We start from the raw sequence: 25586 nt of genomic DNA on the forward strand, positions 1-25586 counted from the left end.
GATCCATCCTAAAGTGGATTTCCCTTAGATCCTTTCCCCTCTTTGCCATTGCTATGTATGCCAGGAAGACTAGGTGCTTATTTCCGGAAGCACCATGCCTGACAGGTTTTTTATCTGGGCTGTTACTAAACTGCACTTTTTGCTTGCAGGCCATCTAAGCCATCTCCTTTTTCACAGCTGTGCCTTACTCCTTGAGACTGCAGAGACTGCAAACAATGCACAGCCTAGAGGGAATGTCTATTCCTTTGATTCTGTCCTCATCACAAAGGCACTTGGAAACAAGAAACCTGGAAAGAAAATATCAACGTAGCCATGCATGTTTATCTCCACGCCCTTGTTTCCTTCTTTCAGCTACCTTCTGGGTGAGGAACTCTGGCTGGTTATGGAGTACATGGACGGAGGCACCCTGAGCGATGTCATCAGCAAGAGCTACCTGTCTGAAGAGGAGATGGCAGCCATCAGTCGGGAGGTCAGCAATCCCATCTGTGCTGCCGAGGGCTTGGGCAGGATTGTCTGGGAAACAGGGGCTCAGAACAGGAGAGGTTTTATGTGCCAAGCTTTGTTTGTGTGTTGCTGCTATGCTGTGGGCAAGTAGAAGCATCTCAAGTGAAATGGCTGCCAGTGCCCCTGCACTCACTGAACTCAGTTCTTGTACTCTTATCTCCTGCTGTTGTGTTCTTGCTCTGCCTCATGTATTTGCTCTTCTCCATCTTGCTTTCTAAACTTTTGCCTGTCTTCACTGCATTCCTTGTCTGTAAAAGCAAAGGTGCTGGTGGCAGGATTTGAAAGGAACAGCAAAGGAAGAGAGAGAGACTCGTTTCTCTCAGTCCTCAGCTAAAAAGGATAGGAGTGCAGCCAAAGCGCTGTTTGCTTCTGAGCACATTCCCTGCAGCAGTAGTCACCCTGGCTGGTGTGCAGGGGACAGTCTACAACAGCAGGTGCTGTTGCTCTTTCAAAGGCTGACATGCCTTTCCTTAGAAAGGTCCTGCTCTGCAAGTGTTGCAGCAGCAAGCTCTTCCTCTCAAAGGAAGCTGTGTTCTGCCATTATCCCCCATTCCCCTGGGGAAAGGGAATCTTTTTGATTCTTTCTGTCCTTTCTTTTGTAATAAAATCACATCACTTAGTTTTTGCCATGTTGTTTCTGTTTCCTCTCTCAGTGCCTGCAAGGACTGGATTTTCTTCACTCCAACCATGTGATCCACCGAGATGTGAAGAGCAGCAACATCCTTCTCAGAACCGACGGCTCTGTCAAGCTGGGTCAGTGTATTCTTGGTCAGGTGCAGCATTCCAAGGGATGTGGGTGTGGGGCTGCTTGGAGTGACTGCCAGCTCCCCAGAAATGGTGCTGGTGGCAGTGCAGGGACACTCCCTGTGAGCTGGTGACATGGCTGCAATGTGTACAGAGGCATGACAAGGAACAAGCAGTCAAGAGTGGTGTTGCTCTGTGTGTGTCCCTTCCAGAGGGAGGGAGCTACAGGTCTAAAGCTTCCAACGAACAAAAGCCGCTGCTGGAGGTAGTGTAAAAAAATATGAGGATTTTTTAAGTCACCAATGCCATATTTCCTTGGCTAAAGACCTGAGAAAACAGAGTAGGGACAGTTGTCCAGGAGATTCAACAGCACATTCTCAAACTTCCACTGGGGAATTCTATTGCTTAGTTTCCTAATTGCACAGAATAAAATAACAACAGTTGTTTTGCTTTCTCCTCAGCCGATTTTGGCCTCCCTACTCAGCTCACCCCTTAGAAGAATACACGGAGCGTGTTAACAGGGACTGCTTGGTGGATGGCGCCTGAAGTGGTGACGTGTCAACCATATGGCCCCAAAGTGGACATATGGTCTTTTGGAATTGTGGGAATTGAAATGGTGGAAGAAGAACCTCCTTACTGGAACCAGAGTCCTGCCTTGGTAAGGAGCAAATCCTCACTGATCCCGCTGTCTTTCTCACCTGTGCCATGTTCTGTGTGCCATTGGACAAAATCCCATTGCCATCTGCTAGGACTACTTCCAGCACAGTGCCTTCCTGAAAATGTCCCTGCAACACACCAGCATCTGCTGTAGTTTTGGTTGCATCAGTGGGGGAACTCAAGCCTTACCACATGCAAACAAACTCCATTCTCAGGCAACACTTGCCTTTGGGTTATAAGTGGTTCCAGTTGTCTTGTCTGTGTAGATGGCCCCAGTAACAGGAAACAAGCATCTTAGAACTACTCTTATGCTTCCAGAAATGAAGGAAGGAAACCCAAACCAAACAGAGTTTCTAAAACTGTGGTTTTCAGAGAGGGACTGCATCCCCTGTGCAGTTTCTTCTTGCTTGGAAGGTTGCCTGAAATCTGGGCAGGAGGGTGTAGAGACCACAGAGTCTCTTCTGCTTCTTGTGCAGTGCTGCTGAAACATTCAGTGATGATGTTTCTCTCACAGTTGAAGCCACGTTCTCCACATCACCAAGCCAGAACCTGGTGATGTGGAGAGCCTGCCAAAACCTTCCAGTGTATCCTGGCACTTTCTGGGATGGGCCTACCATTAATGCATTGACTTGAGTAGCCAAAGGAGCAGAGAGTGACCATAGGGATGGCACCTCTCCTTCTTCTGACCATGAAAAGCTTTTCTTTTCCACATAAGAGAAGCTGAAATTTTCAGACAGTTGAGAGACAGAGCTGCAGGTGTTTCCTGTGTGCCCAAGCAGGCATTTTCATCCCAACACATTTCTGCAGGCATCTTAATGTGTCTGTGTGGAATATGAGATTGTAGGTGTTAGTTGCCTTACCTGGGGAATAACTGATGGATTTCCTTTCTTTCCTTCCAATTACCATTGTTTTCAAGAACAGGAGAAAAAGCTTGATGAGTTTTGTTCTATGCCAGCTGTGCTTAAGGGACCAACAAGCACTGCAGTGATGCCGTTCATGTACTAATCCATGGAATTAGTATAGTAAAGTCCCTCTTCCAAAAAGCCTGTCAAGCTGGTGTGAATCCTCAGAGAAGCAAACGTGCTTTTGTTGATGTCGTTCCCACTGAGTAGGTCAATGAAATCAGCAGCCATGGCAAGATCTGAGGGATGTTGGAAAAGCTGTGGCTGCATCGGGGTTTGGGTTTTTTGTAGGTGAAGGAAAGTCATCTCTGGGTCTCTGCCAGGGCAGAAACTGCCACTGAAGAACAGGATTTAAACAGTGGGATGTGGGAGAGCAGTTACAGATGGGGAAAGCAGCAGGTGTTTCCTTTTTCTCCAGGCTAAATTCATGATAGCCTCAATAGGGACCCCACAGCTGCTGCATCCCAAGCTCCTCTCGGCTTGGCTGCGTGACTTCCTGAGCTGCTGCCTGCAGACAGACGAGGAGCGGCGCTGGTCTGCCAAGGAGCTCCTGCAGGTAAAATGCAAAGGGGCTGCAGGTGAAACAGGGTGTGAGGGATGGGCTCCTCCTCCATGGAAGTCCAAGGCATCAGATGAGCCCCCTTCCTCCTCAACTCCACTCTTGGTGCTCTTCAAATGAAAAGGGTGAGGAGTCCTAGACTGGGCTGGGCTGGCAGGGCCCTGTAAAGGTCATCAGGTGCAAGTGTCCTGCAATGAGCAGGGACGTCTTTAAAGAGATCAGATTGCTCAGAGCCATTTTCCACCTGACCTGGAATGGTTCCAGGGACAGGTCACCTACAAGCTCTTGGGGACCCATGCCAGGGTGGCACCATGCCATGAGGAAACAATTTCTTCCTTCCACCTACTCTGACTTGATCCCCTGTGTGTTTAAAATTTTTCACCCACATCCTATTGTAACTTGTCCCGTTCAAAAAGGTGTCCCCCAATTTCTTCAAAGCCAATCTGAAGTTTTGGAAAGTGGCAATAAGTGGCTCTCTGGGGCCTGTTTTTCACACAACTGAATAACTCCACCTGTCTCCACATTTCCTGAGAGGACAGGTACTCTGTCCTCTGACTGCTTCTGTTGCCCTGTTTTGTAATTTGGTGGTGTGCTCCATTTTATCCAATGGCAAAAGAATTGAAGTAGAGCAATGCAGGGTACAGAGACATGAAAAGGTGGTGCAGGAACCCAAGGAAGCCAGGCTGGCTGAGTGGTCAGAGATTTGGCGGTGGGCAGGAGGGGCTGTGGGGGGCTCACTGTCAGCCTCTGAGGGGCCCTGGCTTGTGCCCCCAGCCCACCCTTCGAGGTTTCTGGGACGCAAACAGGAAGAGCTGAGAAGGACTTGTTCCAGCCCCATCTACTGCCTGGCACGCTCAAGCAGACAGGAACTGCCCCAGGGTTACTGCCAGGTTGTGTGGCAGAGAGGGAAGTGCAGCAGCCAGTGCCACTGGGCTGTCCCTGCTGGGAAGGAAGGTGCCATCCAGCACAGGAGGGGCAGGGCATGGAAAGGTAGACACTGCTCTGTCTCCCTGTGGGAATCAGCACAGTGCCTGTTGGTCAAAGACAAGGACCAATGTGAGGCTTTGGAGTTTCCTGAAAAGAAGAAACTCCAAGGACTGAAAGCAGCATTTCTAGAGCACTGTCAGTGCAAAAATCCCAGCAAGATGAAAACACCTTGATAAAAGGATGAGTGGGATTCTGGGCCAGGTTTGCCTGTGATGGCAAGGTCTTGCACATGATGATTGAGGTGCAGATGGTCCATCTTTCTGGATCTTTCTAGGAGCCCTGTGAATCCTGTGAAGCACTGAGTTTGGAAAGTCATGGTTCTTTTGACTTCTCTTGATTTTCTTTTTTCCATTGTGCAGCATCCATTTATAACATCTGCTGAGCCTGCATCCAGCCTGGTGCCACTGATTGTTGCAGTGAGGAAGAGGAAGGAGACAGGACAGCACCACTTAGTTATCAACCACCTTAGAGCAGGATTGTAGGTTAGGATAAGGGTAAGGTTTAGGGTTAGGGTTATGCTTAGGCTTAGATTTAGGCTTAGATTTAGGCGTAAGTTTAGGCTTAGGTTTAGGCTTAGGCTTAGGTTTAGGCTTAGGCTTAGGCTTAGGTTTAGGCTTAGGACTAGGTTTAGTGCTGCGGTTACGGTTAGAGTTACTGTTATGACTAGGTTTAGGTTTAGTGTTAGGGTTACAACTAGTCTTAAGGGGTTAGGGTTAGGGTATGATTTTGTAATAGGTGTGCAGAGTAGGATTTGAAATTAATAAAACCTTTCAAACCAAAACTCTCCTTGTAATTTCCTTCCTTCTTACTCTGTGAATAAGCTCATGATTTCCTTGTAAATTGTCTGTTGTTTCTTAAATGTGGAAGTCACCCCTACAGTGTCTTTGGCATGTTGTGAAATTGGGGAACGCTCATCTTCATTTATCCTCTCCAGACCATGCTGCTTTTGGAATATGACCCACTTGTCTGGTTTTGGTCACCTGTGGTACCTCTATTTGAGGTAGAAAGGGCAATGGCATTTGCATGAAAAAACAAAGGAGGAATGGGACAGCCCAAATACTCTATGTGGATACAGGCTCTCTGCTGTGACTCAGGAGCATTCGAGTTCCTGCCACTTGGATTTGTATCCCCAAGTGCAATCTCTTTGGCGGAAGGAGAGCCTTGCTCAAGTGAGAAAGCAGAAGGATCAGAGCGGGGGCTCTGAAAGGTCTCCTCTGGTGCAGAGCTGGCAGCGCCTGTGAGGTGAGAGCGGGCCCAGCCTTGGCCGGGGTGCAGCCCCAGCAGAGGCCTGGCAGAGCCCGGAGCAGCCTGAGCCTGGGCAGAGGCAGGCTGGAAGGAGGCCCTTGGAGCTGCAGGAGGCAGCAGCCGGGCCCTGGGTGCCTCTTCCTGGCAGCGGGCGAATTCTCCGCTCTCAGAGCCCAGGTGGCAGCTGGCTGCTCCCGAGGGGAAGCGTAGCCGTGCTGGGCACAGCCCAGACTGGAGGCATTGGCCGTCTGGAGTCTGCCCAGGAGCAGAGGAAGGCCAGGGCAGCCCAGGGCCGCTGGCCTGGCTGAGGATTCCTACTCTTGTGCCGGCTGCCCTGTGACTCCTGGCAAAGGGCAGCAGTGTGTGCAGCACTCTGGGCAGCGGCGCAGGGAGCCGGGCTGCTGGGCAGGCTGGAGCACAGGGCAGCGTCCTTCAGGCACGGCACTTCTGCCAGGGCAAGCCAGGCCAGCCTGAGGCACTGACAGCTTGGCAGCTCCCATCTGCAGGAGCCAGTGCCTCCCACAGCTCTGCCAGGAAGCGCCTGCAGGCCTGCAGTTCTGCCCTGAGCCACAGCAAAGGTGTGAAATGCAGAGTGCTTTGCAGAAACATTCAGGCCCACCAGGCCAGCCTGCTTTGTGCTCTCTGGAGCACAGCAAGCGCTGTGCAATGCTGCTCTGAGCTGCTGGGAGAGAGGTGTTAGAAATAAACAAACTCTTAGTTACCATTAAGTGGAGACAAAGTCATTAAAGCAAACGAGAACCTTCTTCTTAGTAAGGATTCAATTGAGCCTGCTGTGTATCTCTGTCTCCTAGGAGCTGAACATGCACACACACCAACACAATGCTGTTTTTGATTGCTTTTCACAGCCTTGGGTGATCCCTGTCCCCTTCCCCTTTGGCTGGGTGCTAGGCAACTTCTATTCTCTCCTGACAGCCTACTTTTCTGTCCCCTCTCCTCTTCTCCTACTTCTCTTTTGTTCTGGTGTTCACCCCTGCCCCTTTTCCAGCTTCAGCAACACCCAAGAAATTAACTGGAACAAATGCAAACCAGAACTAACACCACCTAGCACCAAAAACTTTTGTACTTTTTTCTAATAACCTTTTGGCTGCAGCAAAATATGACCTCCTATCTCCCTGAGGGAATCACGAGCCTAATTTCAACATGTTTTTGGGATGCATCTTCAATGAATAGGTTTTCTTTTGGGAAGGGTATAAGGACATGAGTTCAAGGTTGCAGGACAAACGATTTTTTGTCAGTTAGAATTTCTCGTGATGACCTTCCCATGCCTAGTTTTTAACCTTTCTGTAATGTCAAATGACCTCAGTTCTGTGATTATTACATCTGCATACTATCTGCAAAAACCCAACATTGAAAGCCATGGTTGTATTTTGGTTGAAAATTAAGAAAACATGCAAATTCATATTTCAATGATAGCAGTGGCAGACATTTTAGGTTTAATCCTATCCGTGCTATTTTCAGAAACCTGCTCTTGAATTCAACAGGAGCTGGCATGAGTGCTTAACCATGAATAAATATGGAAGGTAGTTGTTAGTGATTTTCAGCATGAAAATGATTTTATAGACACTGTAAACAGAAGTGACAGGTGGCAAATAGCCAGAAAACTCTGCAGCTGAAACCTGCTAATGAAGCACTTTTGTGTCTATAGACCTAGCCTTCAAACACCTCTCAAAGATCTGTGGAGTTCATGGGAACCTCTAGGACCTTTATTTATAGAACCTTTATTTATAAAGGTGTAAATTTTAATTTAAAGCTGTGAAGAGAAAGGGAATGTTTAACCACGTGCAATGTCTTTAGACACTGCAATCAAGGTTTTCTTTTGCTCTACCATACTCCAATGTATTTGGGAAAATAATCTTTATGCAAACCTGTGTGTCAGTGTAGTTAATCACAGTGGTATTGTGTGGATGGATGTACATACAAAGTCTTGAGACAGAAAATATAAGTTCAGACCTTGTTAATTCTTACTAATAGATTAGGAGTGCTTTGATTGATCTGATCTGGTGGGGTTCCAGTATCTCTTCTTTTAAGGCAGTCTGTAAGATAGAACTCTCTACCTCACACATAAAGTAGGTTTTCTGTCAAACAAACAAAACAAAACAAAACGGCTTGAGACAATTCTAAGTTTTTTGAGAATTGTAGCCCATGCCTTGTTTGTGTATAGTGACTGTTTAGTGAATTAGCACTCCCAAAAGGCAGATTTGGATGCAGCAGTGGGGAACAAAGTGACACAGACCCCCTCATGCATCCAAAGGAGATCTCTTTATTGTAAACATGGCACCCTTTTTATGCCTTTAGTCTCAACCTGACATAACTGAAACCAAACCGAGACCTAACAGAACTGAAGAGAAAGAAGGCACCCATTGGCTGGTGCTTCCAAATGTCAGAGATGAGCTTGCTGCCAAGCCCAGGGATTGACTGCCAGGGGCTTCCCCCAGTCAGATCTCTTAGGAAGCTGCAAGCATTTCAGCGGCCAGATGCCGAGGGGGTGTGGAGTTCAGACCCATGAGAATATGCAGACGGGGTCTTTCAAATGCTCTGTATGAGGGGTAGGCTGGGAAATAAACCCTCTCTGTGCCACACAAACCTCGAGGCTGAGTGATCTCTGTCTCCTGCACCCACAACCCCCAGACGTGACCTAACACGTGGTGAACCCCAAAGTGATCAGAACTCAGAAGCACAGAGCAAAGGAGACACATGGCGTTAGAGCTGGAAATCGGTGTACAACCGGATTACAAGCAGTGTAAGAGCTGGTAAATGGTGTGGGAACCAGATTACAAGAGCAACAGGCCCAAATTGGTGTTTGGAACTGGAGAAATACAGCCTGGGAGCTGGGAATGGTGACAGAACTGATATGGTGAAAACCTGGGAATTTGCTAAGTAGCATAAAGTACTGCGAGGTTTCTAGCCCTGTATTTGTGGACTGGAATCTCTTAGGAGACCATGGGAGCTTGGATGTCAGGACCAGAAAACTCTGTAACGAAGGTACTGATTTTCTTCCTTCAAAGAAGAGGGAAAAACCATGATGAGCGAGCTCTACAAGCTTTATTCACATGGTGCGAAAACCATGAGCTGCACGTATCAAAAGGGGATGCTTTAGATTTGCCCTTTTGGGAGAGGGCTGGACAAAATATATTTGAGGCAGTCTCATTTGGCAATGATGCAGCCATCGGTATTATAAAACCATGGACACTTGTTCTGGACTTATTAAAGAGCTGGATTATGAAAGGCAAAGGGGGAAGGGCAGTAGCGCAGCCGCCTCTTCGTTCCACCCTGTGTGTGAGCTGGCATTGCCGCGAGAGCCGGCAGGCCCCGGCTGCTGTGAAAACGTGCTCGGCTACTGGGACTGTGGCTGACCAATGTGGAGCATGTGTGGGAACCAGCACAGCCCCAGGGAGTGGGGGAATCCCGGAAAACGGAGACCATCCGGGGGCTGCCCGAGCCAAGGACACCGATGTCGTCCAGAGGGCCGGTGGTGCCGATTGCACAATCCAGACACGTGGAGAGACAGCGGCCGCCACAGCCCCGGCAGCCGACCCGGGCGGGCACACCACGCCGCCCTGCCCTGGGGGAGCAGATCATGTGGGGAACGCTTCTGCTCCCCCCCGGGGACACCATGCCATGCAGCCGCTCCAAGCCCTCCCGGGTTACAGGGGAATTCCGCAGCCATTACACCATGCCACATGGCCGCTGAGATCGCCCCCCACCATTCGCACCGGGGCCGCCGCAATTCCCATCACCATGGTAACCGAGTGGGCTGGCTCCAAAATCACCCCTCCCTGGAGCCCAGCGTGTCTGCATCGGGAGTGGCCCTGCCCCGAGCCTGCCTCCAAGGTCGGATCTGAGAAGAGCTGCAGATACCAAAACCAGAAGCAGAGTGTGGGAAAAGCTCCTGCGGGGGCCCAACCAACAAAATACAGGGGAAAGAAGCGTGCGAGGGTGTGGGGCCGTGTCAGCAATAGCAAGCAAGCCGTCCTGAAAAGATGCTGCTGGCCACATGCCACGGCCATTTCACAGCAGCTGAGAGAGGGTCACTTTCTCACCAAGTCCAACAGAAAGCCAACATTGCCCTACAATGCTTTTCAAATCAAGGCTGTCATGTTTCAAAAACTCTAATAAACACACTGAAGGGTTATCACACAAAAGTTAGAAAAATGTACAACTGTTTGTAAAATATGCCTTAGAGTTCATAGTACAATACTCATTATGACTGTTTGCGATTGTTAGGACCAAAATCAATAGGCCTATGATTGGGAAAATGTGCTATTTCTTCTTCAGGCAATAACTGCTGTGCATCAAGGAAGCCTTAGTGTGTCTATTAATATGTGTTTTCCTAGTATTCCTACTAATTATTATTGCCTTGTTTCAAGAAGGATGGTTAAGCTCCAAGGGATATCCACTAAAATAGTCATTAAAAAAAAAATCAATTTGTCCTAACCAAATTACTGTTGCAAAGTTCTTCCACTGAAGTTCTACCACTTGTCATCATTTTGTCCTAGATTGCAAGGTAATGTGTGTATTCTATTTGCCATCTGTTAGAGGTGTGGCTCTGTTATCTTCTCTTAATTGGGCAGTTTTCTTTATCTCTTCCATGACCAATCCTCCCTCTGGGGACACATCTGTGTTAATGGGCCATCAGCCACAGCATGACTGATAAAACTACATCATCCCACATTGTGAGAAGCTCTGCCCAGAGGGAGGAGCCAAGCATTCCTAACTGGATATAATCTGAGATTTTGGACACCAGGACAGCCTTTTCCACTGGATTCCCAGAGGAGCAGCTGCCTTTTCCACTGGATTCCCAGAGGAAGACCAGACCCATGTACACCACCACTGGATCTTCAGAGGATGACTACACCTTTCTCCAGGATCACTGCTTCAACAGAATCACACCTGACACTCCAGGAGGACGGCAGCCACCATTCCAATTAAACTGCTACCAACCCCCTGACCAACAGGTGTCTGTTGGAATGTTGGAGGACACAAGGCAGAGGATGGACTTTGGACCGGGTTAACATAAGAGATTTGATAACAGGATGCCTTGGCAAAAGCAAATGGAACTTTGAAAGTTAGACTTAAATTGCAAGAAGATTAAATCAAAGAGGTTTACCAGAAAAAGAAAATCCATTAAACTCTGCAAGTGGGAGATGTTGTTATGTGCATAAGTTTGTCTCTGTGATTTTAACCTAATCATTGTAGTACACATTACTATATAATATAGTATATTATATATATATATAATATATATATATATATATATATAAAATATATAAGTGTTTATATATATAATATATAAGTGTTTGTATCCCACAATAAAATTGGATTCTGATCACCGAGTCAGTCTTCCCCGTCTCTCTCCATCGCTGACAGGTGTCAGGTTGTATTCTGACTCTGGCAGTGTTGTTTTGTATTACTGCATTGTTTATTTGACTTTTATTTTCTTCCCTAATAAAGAACTGTTATTCCTGCTCCCGCATCTTTGCCTGAGAGGCCCCCTTAATTTCAAAACTACAACAATTTGTAAGGAGGGGTTTTACATTTTCCATTTCAGGGGAGGTTTCTGCCTCAGCAGACACCTGTCTTTTCAAACCAAGACACATTTTAAAAATTAAAAGTCATCTACTAAATCACTAACAAATTGTATAACTTTTAACAAGGGGAGAAGGGTGGATTGCTTGCACTGTTATTCATGTCTGAAGTTTTTGTACACTAGATATTAGTAAAAGTTTGTTTTTAAAGTATAAATACAAAAAACCTCCCACTACCGAGCTCATGAGCCTGATCAAGCCATGAACTTGGCTGGTAAAGAAAAATATATTATTAAACCTAGATTCTCTTTTTCCATTGAGAGAAATGAAAAAAGCCTCATTCAGAAGAGGTTTTTTTCAAGTTCTCATAATGAAAAAAAGACCCAGGCAGAGCTCAAAACCCTTGTTTTGTCCTTATTTTTATTTATTATACAAAGAAAAAGGGAGGAAAGGGGGTTGTTGTGGAGGTACGTCTTTGACTCTTAAGTAAATAATATAACAGTAGAATAACCCTATGATATTCAGCTGCCTAAAATACACTTCAGTGGACACTGGAAACCACAGACAAGCATCCTGAAGTCTACCTACCTCATGGACAGTTCATATAAGAACTTGATTTGTTTACAATCTATTCCTTAAAATATTCGACCACATCCTCTTGTAACTGGTCCTGTTAAAAAGGCTGTTTCCCACTTTCCTCAAAGCCACCCTGAAGTTTTGGGAAGTGGAGCTAAAGTCTTCCTGGGGCCTGTTCTTCACAAAGCTGAATAACTCCATGTCCCTCCACATTTCCTGAGAGCAGAGCATTGCTGGCCAGGGGTCTGTGTCAATCCATGAACGGGACGGGAATGCTGAGGAACACACCTCGAGCTGTTTGTTTTCCAGCTGTTTGGTTTCCACTCTCATTACATGGTTATGACAATGGGAAGATGCCAGCAGCTCACATCCCCGGCAGCACACAAAGAGTTTAATGTTACCTTACCTTAAAAAGGTAATTTTTTTTGACCAATCCCACAAAGCAAAAGCATATTGACAGTAGCTCTATCCAACCCCTAGAAGCACAGGTACCTTTATTTTTAAAACAATGCTTGCTTATTTGGAATACAATACCTGTTTGCAAGCCTTAAGGTAGAATGGACTGAGCTCCATTATTAAGCTTCGAAGTTCCTAATATCTCACTAGATATACTTTTCTGTAGCTTAGGGAATTATTCTAGCCAAGCGTTAATACAAAGACCATTGTTCTATTTGTCCTTACTTTTTTATGTCTTATGTAATTTTGCTGCTGACTTATCTCGTGGCTGCTGTTTAGCGCTAATCACAGTTCTGATGTCTTTGAGCCTTGCCTTTTGCAGCTTTCCCAAAACCTTCTCATTTTAATGATTCCCACAATTTTCCCCCTTGGTTTGACTAAAAAACCCCTTCATACCTGTGTTGTTTATTAACTACCTTGCGTTTCATAGCTTTACTATAGTATATCTGCTTATGACTTGCTTAAAACATCCTTTTTGCTCACATTAAGCCTTGCTATTTTACAACACAGCAATTTTAATGTTGTGAAAGTCCAGTCAGTTCAAAGGACATAAGTCATGTCTGATAGCAATTACGAGTCATTGTGAGAAGTCACACCTGTTCCAAGGTCTTAATTCAAAACCTTCCTCCATGTCTATACCTTCAGCCACCATCTCTGTGAGATTTCAAGAACTCTCTGTGAATCCATTTCCTACCTATGTCTCTTATATGCTAAACACTTTGATAGTTTTTTGTCATTTGTGGCACACACTGAAGTATGCAAGGTATTACCAGAGTATCACTACCAAAACACCCAACACATACAGACTTATTTAACAAAGTTCCCTTTGTCAAGGTGCAAAGATCCATCCTTGGAACAAATCATCTAACCAGGACTCACCATCTTCTTTAATTGGAGATGTCAAATATATCAGCTTTTGTATACTTTTGTGGATGGATTCAGAATGATCAGAGAGGTTCGTGCAACACAATCCACAAATTCCTCACAACCACGTCCATGTGCCAGGAAAAAAAAAATCAACAGCTGCTCTATTTCAAAGGGTAGCATGCCCAACACTGTTATCATCTGTTAGCATATCACTGATTGCACTGGATGTGGCATTAGTTTGTTAAATTGTTAAACAATTAAAAACAACCAACATCAGTGTATCATTCAATTTTGCTCCATTCTTTTTGTGAGCTAATTTTTGGCAAAAGATCCTCCCACATCCTCCTCAATTTAAAAACTTTGCATTTGACCTTCAATAAAAATTTCACCTTTGAAAACCCAATACAGGAGATCTATTACATCACAAAACAAAAACCACAATTTTGTCAAAAGTGCTCTACAAAACCAACAATTGACACATTTATAAACAGCATAAAATCAGAGTTTGCAGGTCCCAGCAATGAACAAGGAACGTCAGGTGTGACCCGTGATCCCTCTGTTCAGCTCACGTCTGCGTACTTGCTTCTACGGTCTTGGACTCATCAACACCTTCTGGGGTGTGATATGGTTTGATGTTTTTCACTGGGACCCACTTAATTCCTGCACCTGTAGAGACAGAAGCATACCCTTTGCCCCAAGTGGTTAATCAGAAAGGACCTTCAATTTGTCCTGTCCCAGGGTTTCTAATTAAAACAGGAAGATTTTCTTTTCATTTTGCCTGTGTGTTATTTGAAAAATGCCTAAAAATTGGTGGATCAGGTTCTGCAACAGAGCAGTTCAAGAAATTTAAAACATATAAAGCTTTGTTCAACCTCATCTGTGGTGTGATCTCTACTCCCCCCCTCTGTTGATCAAGAATATGTTTTAATGTCTGATGTGTCCTCTCAACAATTGCTTGACGTATGGGAGAATGGTGACAAACAGTCCAATCTTTAAAAAAAGTAGCCAATTTTTGAGATATATATGCGGGACCATTGCCATTTTTTACTTCTTGGGGCACACCAAATGAAGCAAAAGCTTGTAAAATTGTTGACAAGCATGGTTACCTGTTTCACCTGTGTGAAGAGAAGCAAAAACTGCACCAGAGAATGTGTCTACTGAAACATGAGTATTTTAAACTTTACTAAAAGAAAGGTATTTAGTGATATCCATTTGCCACAACTGCAGGCTCTGCAAATACCATGGGTTGACCACTCCTGTAGAAACAGGAGGCTGCACAAGCTGGCAGTCAGGGCAAGTACTGATGATAGCTTTAGCCTGACTTTTAGAAATTGGAAACATTCGCACAAGTGCTTGCACATTTCAGTGAAAAAAGACATGACTCAGTTTTGCTTGTTCAAAAATGTTTGCAAAGTGTTTGAAATAACCATTCCCAGTTTGTCTGCTCTCACATTTTCTTCCACTAAAAATCCAGGAAGTGAAGAATGAGCCCCAATGTGAGAAACAAAATATGGATTAGTTCTATATTGCAACGATGTATAAAGACAGGAAAGCCAACAATATAAAGTGTCATTACTAACATCCATTAGAACTGATCCTTCTAATCGTTTAACCACATTAGCAACAGAATCTCTGATTAAATTAAAAGGTTGTGGGAAGAGCTGAAAAGCCTGAATCACAGCAGCAAGCTCAGCAATCTGAAGAGATCCTTCTGTTATTTGAAAATCTGATTCCCAGGTTTTAGATGTTTGGTTCAACCAAATTACAACTGATTTATGACTTTTCCCAGATCCATCAGGGAAGAGAGTTACTGCATTTAAAGGTTCCTCACTTAACATAGGTTCCTCTCTAAAACTCAATTTTGCTTGCAATAATTTGTGAGCCACGTAAGGAACAGAACAAATACCTGGAAAATTTAACAATGCGTATTGTAAATCATCAGAATTTTGCATTGCCCAATCAAGAGAATCTTTTTTTCAGTGGTAAATAGATAACTGCAAATTTTGACTTGCTAAACTGAACAGTCTTGTTCTGGCCTTAATGACAATTTGTGCTATCATCCCTAACACTGTAAAACTAGTCTTTGGAAACCTGTAGGGAAGAAAAACCCATTCTATTCTCAACAAAGGATATCTCTCAAAAAGGTGCCATTGAAAAATGAGACCATAAAGTCACATTTTTAATGTGACATTTTTAAAGAAAGAAGTCCAGGCTGAAGAGGTCCCATGTCTTCAGTCATTCCATTCATCTTCCTCAGGTCATGAAGCAACCTCCAGGAGCCCGATGTCTTCTTGTGGATGAGGAATATTGGTGAATTCCAGGGACTATTCATGGGTGTGATGTGATCTTGGACCTGTAATTGCTCCCTTACCAGTCTCTTAAGGATATTTAATTTTTTCTCTGTTAAAGGCCATTGATCAATCCTTATAGGATTATTGTGTGGCAGGGGGCCCTCGAACGGGTGAAATAATGTGCATTGACTCCATGATTGCAGAAGGCTGAGCAATTGCTTTATCGAGCTATACTATATTATAGTATAGTACAGACTGAACAATTGCTTTATTGAGCTATGCTATATTATATTACACTACTACACTATACTACTAGGAAAAACCCATCTCCATTGCCAGGCAGTCCAACACACTGGATCCAATTGGGCAAGGAATCCAACACCAGCACCAGAGTCCAATTAGGAAACTACCTTTAGGTAAACAACCTCCAGAACACATTCCACATGTGCACAACAACAGGTGCAGAGATTAAGAGAAGAATTGTTTTCTCTGAGCTTTCTCACAGCTTCTCAGGAAAATCCTGGCAGAGAATGAAGTCTCTTTCTGTCCAGAGAATATGTGAATACCACAAGAGGACCATTGGGTTTCCAGTTCAGGTTTAAAGTGGTAGGTTTTGATGTGGTTTGCTCCCTTCCCTGACGGTGAGAAGCTTCTGAACAACAAAAGGACACACTGTGGCTGTCCCTTCTTCAGGAGCTCTGCTTTACACTGTGTTTTCTTTTTTTCTCTCATCACTGCTGTATCTGATACAAAAGAACAGGCAGTGTTGGCACAGTAACCAGCTGCCCCAGGAGCCCTGCCAAGAAAGGCACAGGAGCAGAGCTCCAAGTTCTTGGCAGTAGGGTTATAAATAAGTTAGCTTTTGTAGGCGGGGACATGAATTGTTACTTAATGCAATCAATTGTTACACTTAATTTAGGTAATAAGTTATAGAGTAATAAGTTACGGAATTAAATGTGCTGAAATAGGAATGCATGCCCAGTAGAGGGAGGGTGGTGAGATCTGGGTGAGGGAATTTGCTAGAAAACTGCCTCAGGAGATGATGACATTAATATGAAACATGATTGCAAGAGCAGGCAGCCAATGAAGCCTCAGAACTCTGGAATGATTGGCCAGAGATGCACCATCTTATGGAGCAACCAACAACCAAGACAAGGAGCAAGCAACAGGTGGATGGAGAGTGCATGACTCCTGTGGCTTTAAGAGACTTTAAAAGCCCCGGGTGCTGAGCACCTGGGTCCTTCTGTCCAGCCCGTGTCCAAGGAAACACCCTGTGCAGCACGCAGCATTGTTAGCTTGGAACTCGGACTTGCAGCCCAGGTCCCAGGCTCACCCTGGGCTCTCCTCTGCGCTTGTCTTGACTTTCAATAAACAGACCCGAGCCTTTGGAAAGATCTTGGCTTCATTTTGCCAATTTCACTCAGGAGTGAGGCTCTTCAGACAGGGTGGCCAAACAAACTTTCTGCTTGTGTTGGGTTTTCACCAGCTATCGGTCATGCGCGTTTTTCAACTAGAAAATATTCTCTGCTTAATCATGACTCCTGTCACAAAGTGTTAACTATACAAATCTAGCACACAAATTCCACACTGAGAGGGGCTAGAAATTAAATTTGTACTTCTTGTACTAGAACAATTACTTTCATCTATACTACAACACTTATCTTTCAGCCAAACGAGGCTGCCACATAAAGGAAGGAGGTCAAGGGCTTCTCTTTTCTTGGCCACTTTTTTCCTATTCTTTTTGCATTGTTTTGCCCTGTGGCCTCATCACAAACCAATATGGAATGAGATTGGTTTGCTGGACAGCAAGCTGGCACCTGATGAAAATAAACTGAATAAATGTGGAAAATGGAAAATGGAGTGAAATTTCTTACATGGAGAAATAATTCAACTGTGTTAACTGTGCTATTAGACCTCTTAAAAAAAAAAAATAACCCAACAAAAACCCAGCAGATGAAAAAGTCACTATGACTTTTAGAATCCATTATGATACAGAGTTGGATATATAGAAACCAATAGAGTAAAGAAAAACCCCTTTTCTTTGACTACATTAAACAAATGTTAGTGGTGGAACATCAGTTACTGCATTCAGCTACTACATGAAGAGAGCTGTCACATGCATGTGATATAGAAAACACCCACCCACTCAGCCTGAAATACCCACAGGCCCACTTTTGAGCAACTAGTGACATGTGCTCTGTATGCATGACCACTCTGCAGTCAGGTTTCTTGTGTGCCATCATGATGCACATTAAAGATGGATGTCATAAAAGGATTAAGGGGGTCTGTGATCTGCATTGTTTTGTGCTGTATTTCCTAGCCCAAGGGATTAGTTGCTATAAACTGCTCAGGATCTCCATATTTTCCAGATGAGTCAGTGAAAAGAAAACAGTCATGAGAGCATCCAATATGAAACTCAGAAACATGACTGAAGGCTGTGCTGACCTGCAAAACGAATGGTGCTGGTTGGCACTGTCAGAAACTCCTTGCTCTGTAGAATCTTTTGTTTTTCCTGACAATGAAGTCTGTCATTCCTGAGTAACAACAGGCTCACACTTCCACAGCAAAAACGTACCATCAGAGCACCTAGTTTCATTTCCAGTCAATCACAGTCAATTTGCTTCTCACTAAGCCATTCAGAAAGCTTCCTTAAACACACATTTTCCATCTTATTGCAAACCTATAGTATTTGTTTAAATAATTTAACTTTGAAGACAGGAAGATTTAGAAGCGACCCTCACAGGTGATGTTCTTTAAGTTGCTTGGAGCTGGCTACTGCATAAAGCAAGCTGCTGAGCTGGGTGTCAAGTCCCGATATCCCTAAAGATTAGTAGATGATCTGGGTCCCAAGTGCAAAATAAGCATTCCAATGTCATGTATTATTCAAAGCATCAGATATTTCAAGTATGAAAAGACATAGTTAGCTGCTTCTCTAACAAAAAGAGTTTCCTATCTTATGAGCTGGAGATGATTTAAACAATTTAGAAGTGATTTATAAATCACTTGGAGTGATTTAAACAGAACTCTCCACAGCTCTCCCACAGCTTTCCGAAATATAGAAATAGTATTTTATCTATGCAGCCATTTGTAAAGAAAAAAATAATTTATGTTCAATAAAAAAAATTCATTTATTCATTATTTATAAGTCATCCTAATTTTACAGAACAATGAAAGTAAAATCAGAACAATATGCTTTTATTTACAATGAAATCTTTATAAATCCTTTCCCTGCTAAATTATATTTGATGGGATTTTTTAGCTGTTTCATGTGTACTTTCAGAATGCAGTCTGCTCAGAATGGTGAGTGACTTTCACCTAATTCAATAAGCTGTTCAACCACAGAGCATTGACAACTGCCTTTGTGAAAGCCAGTATGAATTGACTTGTGACAGTCAATTAGAATTCAGGATTTGGTTAGAGATTCTTACACAACAGCCAGATACCTCGCCAGTCAGACTGTCTCAACGTGGATGTGTGTATAATTATTCTACCCACAATTTGTTTCTTTACCTTATCACAGAATGAGATCCCTACCAACTTGGGGACAAACTAAATCCGTTGTCTTTCATGAAGAGGGCTAACTTATTCAGCCCTCTGCTGCCATTTTTTAACAGCCTGCTGAGTTCCTGCTTGTAAATAACTGTATTACAATGTGCCATAAACCCATAGCAGCAGAAGTAGTGTCAACTCATCTCAGTACTTCTGTTTCCTTTCTTCCTAAGGAATGAAGGATTGATTCCTCCACCCCTCCTTGCAATCCCTTGACACTGGCTACAGCTTCTCCCTGTAACATCTTATGGGCACATAACAAGCATGAGACAGCTGGCACAGGTACCAGCACTGCAACAAAAAGTGCATAGGAATTTTTGTTGCCTGGCAAGGAAGTTACACAGTCAGTCATAATGTCGATTACACAAGAAAAAACAAAAAAAATAAAAACAGAGGAGAGATTCTAGATTTCTATAGATCACAAAAACAGGACACCAAAACAAACAAATGAACAAAAAAAAATACACTGTACCTTTTAGTTATAAAAACATAGGGTAAAAAAGAAAAAAACAAAAACCAAAACAACAAAAAAAAACCTACAAAAAAACAAAACAAAAGGAAAAAAAAAAAAAAAGACCACGCACCAATCCTATGCAGGATTCCTGCCTAATAAGCTTTGAGACATTATAGTTACAGAGTAGTCCGCCCTTCTTTTATTCTCTCAACTGCCCTGAGAGCCACTGCAGTGTTTCCCAACTCTCCATTTCACTGCTCCAAATTTCAAAGCAATATGGCAGAAGAAATAGCAGCAGGGCATCAAATCATCCCAGTTATTATTCTTCTCACCTTTGCTTTTCTGTTTTGGAAACTGAGGATAAGTGCATACCATCACTGCAACAAACCCGACCTAGCTGGAGAACCCTGCATGGATTGCTCATGTGACGGAGACCGGCAGCCCCAGCCGCAGGCTGGAGAAGCCCCCTGGCCCCAGTGCTCAGCGTGGGGGGCTGGCAGCTGTGGCCCTGCCCAGCGCCGCACCCGGGGCCGCCAGCCTGCGCCCCGCACGCCGCTCCCTGCCCTGGGCCGTGCGGGCCGGCTCGGCCGGTGCCCGGCTTGGGCAGCGCCCGGCCGAGGGGCAGAGCCCGCGCCGGGCCTTCCCTCCCAGCGCTCCCCGCAGCTGTTGCAGGACCTGAGCCCAGCGGCCGAGCACCTGCGCTGCGCCCTGCCGCGCCTGCAGAGCCCGCAGAGCCCCCTGCCAGAGACGGCCGTCAGCATCATGGGTGAGCCACGAGCCCGGCGTCCCTCCCCGCCTCCCGGCCCGGCTGCTGCCCCGGCAGCCGGAGCCGAGCCCTCCCCGGGGCGGCAGCGTGCGGCAGGGGCCCGGCCTGAGCCCTGCCCGGGGAGGAGGGCGTGCGGCCCCGGGGCTGGCAGCGCCCGTGTCGGGCAGCTGTGCCGCCTGGGGCCGCCACCTGTGCCTCTGTCTTGCCAGGGGTGGCCGGAGCGCTCATGACGGGGCAGAAGGAGGAGCTCCAGGTCCTTGCTGAGGGTGAGTGAGGGCAGCCGCGGGCCAGCGGGGACCGCCGGGGGCAGCTGCACATGCCGGCCCCGCAGCTACACTCCGTGCCCGGGCTGCCGAGGGCTCTGCTCCCTGTGCGGACCAGGGGCGGCGGGGGCAGAGCCCGGAGGGCTTTCAGGGGCACGTGGGGGATCCGTGGCCAGCACCTTCCGGCCCAAGCCCGTGTCTGCCGCTCCCTCCTGGCCATGGCAACAGCCGGCTGGGATGGCCCTGGCAGGAGGCTTTCCTTGCATTCCCTCAATCTGGCCTCTGGCCGTGACTCTGCTCCTCTCTCTTTCAGCTCTTCACGCCCTCAGGGGAGAGCCCATCCTGCACCAGCATAGGGATCCAGCTGACATTCCAAAGCACATCTTCGCCACTTCCTTTGTCAGCTGGATCGGATGGAGCGGCCTCCTTCAGCCATTTTCAGTTCCCCTTGGAGATGGAACCAGCTGCACGGCAGAAGGAACCAGCTGCAGCTCCAGGCACAGCTCTAGCTGCTGACAGCTGAGCCTGTGGAAAGCTCCAGTAGCTCCTGCCATCCCTCTCCCTGGTGGCATCTCCCTCCCTGCAGCCCACAGGCCCTGCCCATCCCCGTTTTTTACCTCCCAGATCACCCCTTCCCTTGGCTTTTGCTTAATAAAGACTTTGGCTTTTCCACGTTACCCGCGTCTCCATGGAGCTGAAGCAGCCCAAAACCTGAGCCCGGGGACACGCGGAACCCTGCTGCCCTTCTCTTCCCTGCTGCCTTCTGTGCACGGGCAGAGAGGAAGAAGGGCAGCTCAGGCTGCAAAGCTCCCTATCCTGCTGCTCCAGTTGCACAGCGCCGTGGAGTTCAAGGTGGTGCTGAGCACGCTGAGGGGGACAGTGACCCTGGGTTTTAGAAGAGCCGGCTTGGGGTGTGCTCTGAAGCCAGCCGTCAGGGATTCCATGGCAGGCATCCAGCGAGGGCAAAGGAGCTTGCAATGCTGGAAGTCTTCACAGAAAGCTTCCTGAAAGCACAGCAATGCTCCAGCCCTACACAGGGACAGGAAGAGGCCAGAACCAGAGACCAGCGTGGCCTAGCAGTGAGCTCTGGCTGTGCCAAAAAGCAAATGAAGCTGCACCAGCAGCAGCAGCAGCAGCAGCGGAGTGGCAGAGGCTCAGAGGCGCGAGCGTCCCAGTGGCCGCAGCGCTGTCAGGCAGTGCCTGCAGGCTGCGTGTGGTTCCGGCGCCTCTGCTCTCCCCACAAGCCAGGAAGCGCTGCCCCTGCCTCAGAGGCAGTCAGAAAGGCAAGCAAGTGAGCCCAGGGGCAGGGGATCCTTGCCATCTCTCTGGGGCATGGCTGCAAAACAGCTGCTGCTTTGTGTTTGGGGTGCGCCTGTGTTTGGGCTGTGCTGAGCCCAGAGCCGGCCAGCTTGTGCTCTGCTCTGCCAGGAGCGTTCTGGGCAGGCAGGAGAAGTGCTGAGTGCACAGTGGGGAAGGGGCTGACCAGAGCCTCCTGCGGGAACAGGGCTCCGCTCCCTGGCTGGCAACAGCCTGCTTTTGCTGCCCTGAGCGCAGGCAGGAGTTCAGGCACATGAGGAGGCAGCGGGCAGCTCCTGTTTATAGGGGGCCCGGGGCTGCGTGCCAGAAAGGACCCATGGAAACATACTCGGGGGAAGAAAGAGGAGCTCCAGCTGGAGTGCCATGGCTGCAAGGAGCAGAAGGAATTCAGCCTTGCCAGAGTTTCTGAAGTGTGTGTTGGTGCTCCCCGGGAAATGTGTGCATTTGTGGAAATGCCTTTGGAAGAGAGGGGTGTTGAGAGCTTTGTAACAAGCTAGCTCCAAGCTAAAGCTCACAGTGTGGTTAATTTGACCGAGATAGAAAATGTGGGAGTTGCTATCCCAATTAAACTGTGTCCTTGGCCCACGGATGAAGTAATGCACAGACACAGGTGGTGGAGCAAATAGCCTGGGAAAGTGGAATAATTATACTAAAAACAGCACGTAGTTAGCTGATAGCTAGTTAGCCAATGGTGAGCTGGGATTTTGCACTATGCATGAGCTAATTAAAAGGTGTATAATAATCGGTGATTCGGGAATAAAGACGAGAGTTGTCGATCATCATATGGTGAGCAAGTCTTCCTTCTCCATCAAATGGCTGACCCCGACGTCGACCGTAAGACGACTACGGACGGACATGGCTGCCACGGATGGGGAAGTAGGAGCGGGTCTCTCTGAAGCAAGGGGGGGGACGGCAAACGAACCACTGCGTTCGCGGCCCTAGGAGCCATATAGGTGGTCCTAGCCTACGTGCTGCCGAAGTCTGTAAGCCTTGCAACAGCGCTGATTAGAAATGGAAAGGCAAGCAGCATATGATTTATTTATTTGCTTTTTTAAAAAGCAGCAGATTAAGTACATAGACTTGCAGAAAGAGCTCCCGCAGTTGTTAGCTTACGGGTGTGCACAAGGAGTTTCTCAAGATCCTTGTGCACTACATGAGCTAACAGAGTGGCGTAAGTTCGGGACCAGGAGGGCGGTTACGTGCGCCGCGGGAGAGGCCGGGGCAGACGCAGTGGCGAAAACGCGTATGGTGGTGGCGGTGCCAGCGGTGCGGCGGCGCAGCGGGCCGAGCGCTGCGGCGGCGGCATGCTCGGTGCCGGCGGCGCTCCCAGCAACGCGGCAGCGGAGCGGACCGAGCGCTGCGGCGGCGGCATGCTCGGTGCCGGCGGCGGTTACGCGCACCGCGGGTCCAGTGACGCGCACGGTGACAAAAACTCGCACGGCAGCTGTCCGTAGGGAAAGCGCACAGATCGCGAGGGGGGTGCCGGCCAGGGCCAAGCCGGCCAAAGCGAGACGCGGCAGCGATAAGCGCAGTGCCGGTGCTAGCGGCGGCGGACGCGCACCAGTAACGCAAAACCCGAAAGCTGGAACTAGGAGGGCTTTTTCACTTTTTGCAAGCGCACAAAAGCACCAGCGGTGTGGGACATGCTCCCGCTGGCTGCGGGTGCTGGCGCAGAGCCAGGGGGAACCAGCCCGAGCGGAGACCCAGGTGGAGCGGAGCCCAAAGGAGACCGGGGCTGCGCGGGTTCGGGCGAGGGCGTTCCTTTCCGCACCCCCGGGATAGCGCAGACTGAGGCTGTGCCGGAGCAGGCGGAGACGGGCGCGAGCTGACATTCATCAAAGCACCGCCGTGTCACAGCTGCCTGGAAACCACAGCAGACAGCCGATCGCAACAATTCAAACAAGTGTCTGAGAAAAAACAGGGCAGGAATTTCCTTCAAGATCAGGATAGAAAACTTCTGAAACTTCACATAGTGCATCATACAGCAGATGTTATACAAGGCATTTCACCCAACTGTTCCACAGACTTTACAATTAGTTTACCAGTTTTTTTTGTAAATGTGTTTGCTTTTAAAAGTGATTGAGTATTTAGGTTTGATGGCTTTAAGTTTGATGACTTCATTGCCTTTCCCTTACCTGAGGCAGGAACAATCTTTTAGGGGGGGCAGAGTCTAAGTAAACTTCCTAGTTTCTGTTTGGACTACATGTGAGAAGATTTAAACTGTAATATTTCTGTATACTATGGGCTTTATAGTCTTTGCTCTCTTCTATTCATTAAGAGATGGCATTAGACAAATTGATGTAAATGTGCTAATTGTTTTTGTACTGTCCTTATTTTAAGTGAAATTATTTGTGTTTAAAATTATCTGTCATCTTTCTCAGTTTTGTTTTAAAATATTTATCCAAGATTCAAGGTTTTAAGAATTGTTGATGTTGAGTTTATAATCTTTGTTATTTTTAGTTTTTGTAAGTAATGCTGATAGATAGTGATTGTTGTTAATACTAGATGAATACTCTGGGAAGGTTGTCTTAACCCCTTCAAGCACTTCTTGTTAGGGAGTTTTCAGATTTTTGTGATGAAAATTGTTGTTGGTATATTGTAACATTTGCAGCCGACTTTCATGTGCTTTCCTTTCATGTGTTTTTCTGGTTTTTTTGTGTGATCACCTGCAAGACACGTGTCTCTTCAGGATCCTGTCTTTTTATTTCCTAACTATTTAGATGTTTCTGAAGGTTTTTATCCAAATTGCCAGTTTTGTGGTTCTTTTAATTATTATTACAGGAATACTCCAGCAGAGAATTCAAGAAGTTTGCTGTGTTGGGAAAATCTTTGTCTTGACAGAAACTTCAGAAGGATTCAATTATTTGCTAGTTTAATTAGTTTGTAACCCTAAGGTTTCTTGTTTATAACAGTTGTTTTTAAAAGCCCTGTTTAAAAAATGTGTTAAGTGACACTCACCAATTAGAGTTCGGGCTCTGGCCAAGTTCTAACTCTATTTGGATGGAGTGACTGACAATCAACCCAGATGTTTTCTGCATCAAAAAGTATTCAAGTCCTTTTGACTCGGCAATTTGACCATCTATGACAGCTGAGCCATTTTCAAAAGTGATTTGGAGAAACATGAATCCGGACATGATTTCTCCAATTCTCTGTCATTTTAAGGTTTATCAGCTGTCGCAGACTCTGGGATAAGAGTTCAGTGTTATAGTGTTTAGTAATTTTCTGATCTTGTATGTGTTGTTGATTGTGTGTATTATCTAAATTAATTCCTAATTACTCTTATCTTAACATTTCTTTATGTAACATTACAAAATGAAACCAGGACCCATTTTTCACCTCCAGGATTTTGAGAAGATTCTTTAGTCCTGCAGGGATGTGGGATTTGTTTGTGTTTTAACAGGTGCCCTGTCTCAGCTTGAAAAGAAAACGGGGGAGCTCAGGGTATTGGAGTTGCTCTCTCCACCACTACGGCAACAGAGAACTGTGAGACTGAAAATTGAAATGATTGCATCCCTCATAAAGAAAGGACGTCTTAGAGCAATCCAAGTTACAGGAGCAGAGCCTTCCACAATACGATTGCCCATCAAAAAGGACACGCTTGACTGGTATTTGGTGAACTCTGGAGAGCTCCAGGAAGCCCTTTTAGGAGCTGGAGCTGTCGTGGAGACTGGGAAACTGCATCCTAGTCCCCTCCAGTGGATGACAGAATGGGACTGGATAACAAAGCCCATTCGGAGTCTGTCACCATTAAGGGGGGCTATCACGGCCTTTACGGACGCTGGTAAAAAGTCCAGGAGAGCAGCCGTGACATGGAAACAGCAAGGACAGTGGCGACAACATTTGTTAGATGCAGATGCCAGGGACAGTCTACAGACATTGGAACTTTTAGCTGTAGTATAGGCA

The 25586-nt window shown here is 46.4% G+C and overlaps 1 protein-coding gene and 1 long non-coding RNA gene across 2 annotated transcripts in view; one reads left to right on the forward strand and one right to left on the reverse strand.

The window, feature by feature from the left end:
* Positions 1-25586, reverse strand: part of LOC135290638 (serine/threonine-protein kinase PAK 1-like) — a 172553-nt gene that overhangs the window by 132126 nt on the left and 14841 nt on the right. The window lies entirely within an intron of this gene.
* LOC135290529 (uncharacterized) lies at positions 1606-5577 on the forward strand. Its single transcript, XR_010353295.1, has 3 exons — positions 1606-1906; positions 3226-3363; positions 4713-5577. It is a non-coding gene; the product is annotated as an uncharacterized LOC135290529 (long non-coding RNA).

This window comes from Passer domesticus, chromosome Z (assembly GCF_036417665.1).
Source record: "Passer domesticus isolate bPasDom1 chromosome Z, bPasDom1.hap1, whole genome shotgun sequence".
In the NCBI taxonomy this organism is placed as follows: Eukaryota; Metazoa; Chordata; class Aves; order Passeriformes; family Passeridae; genus Passer; species Passer domesticus.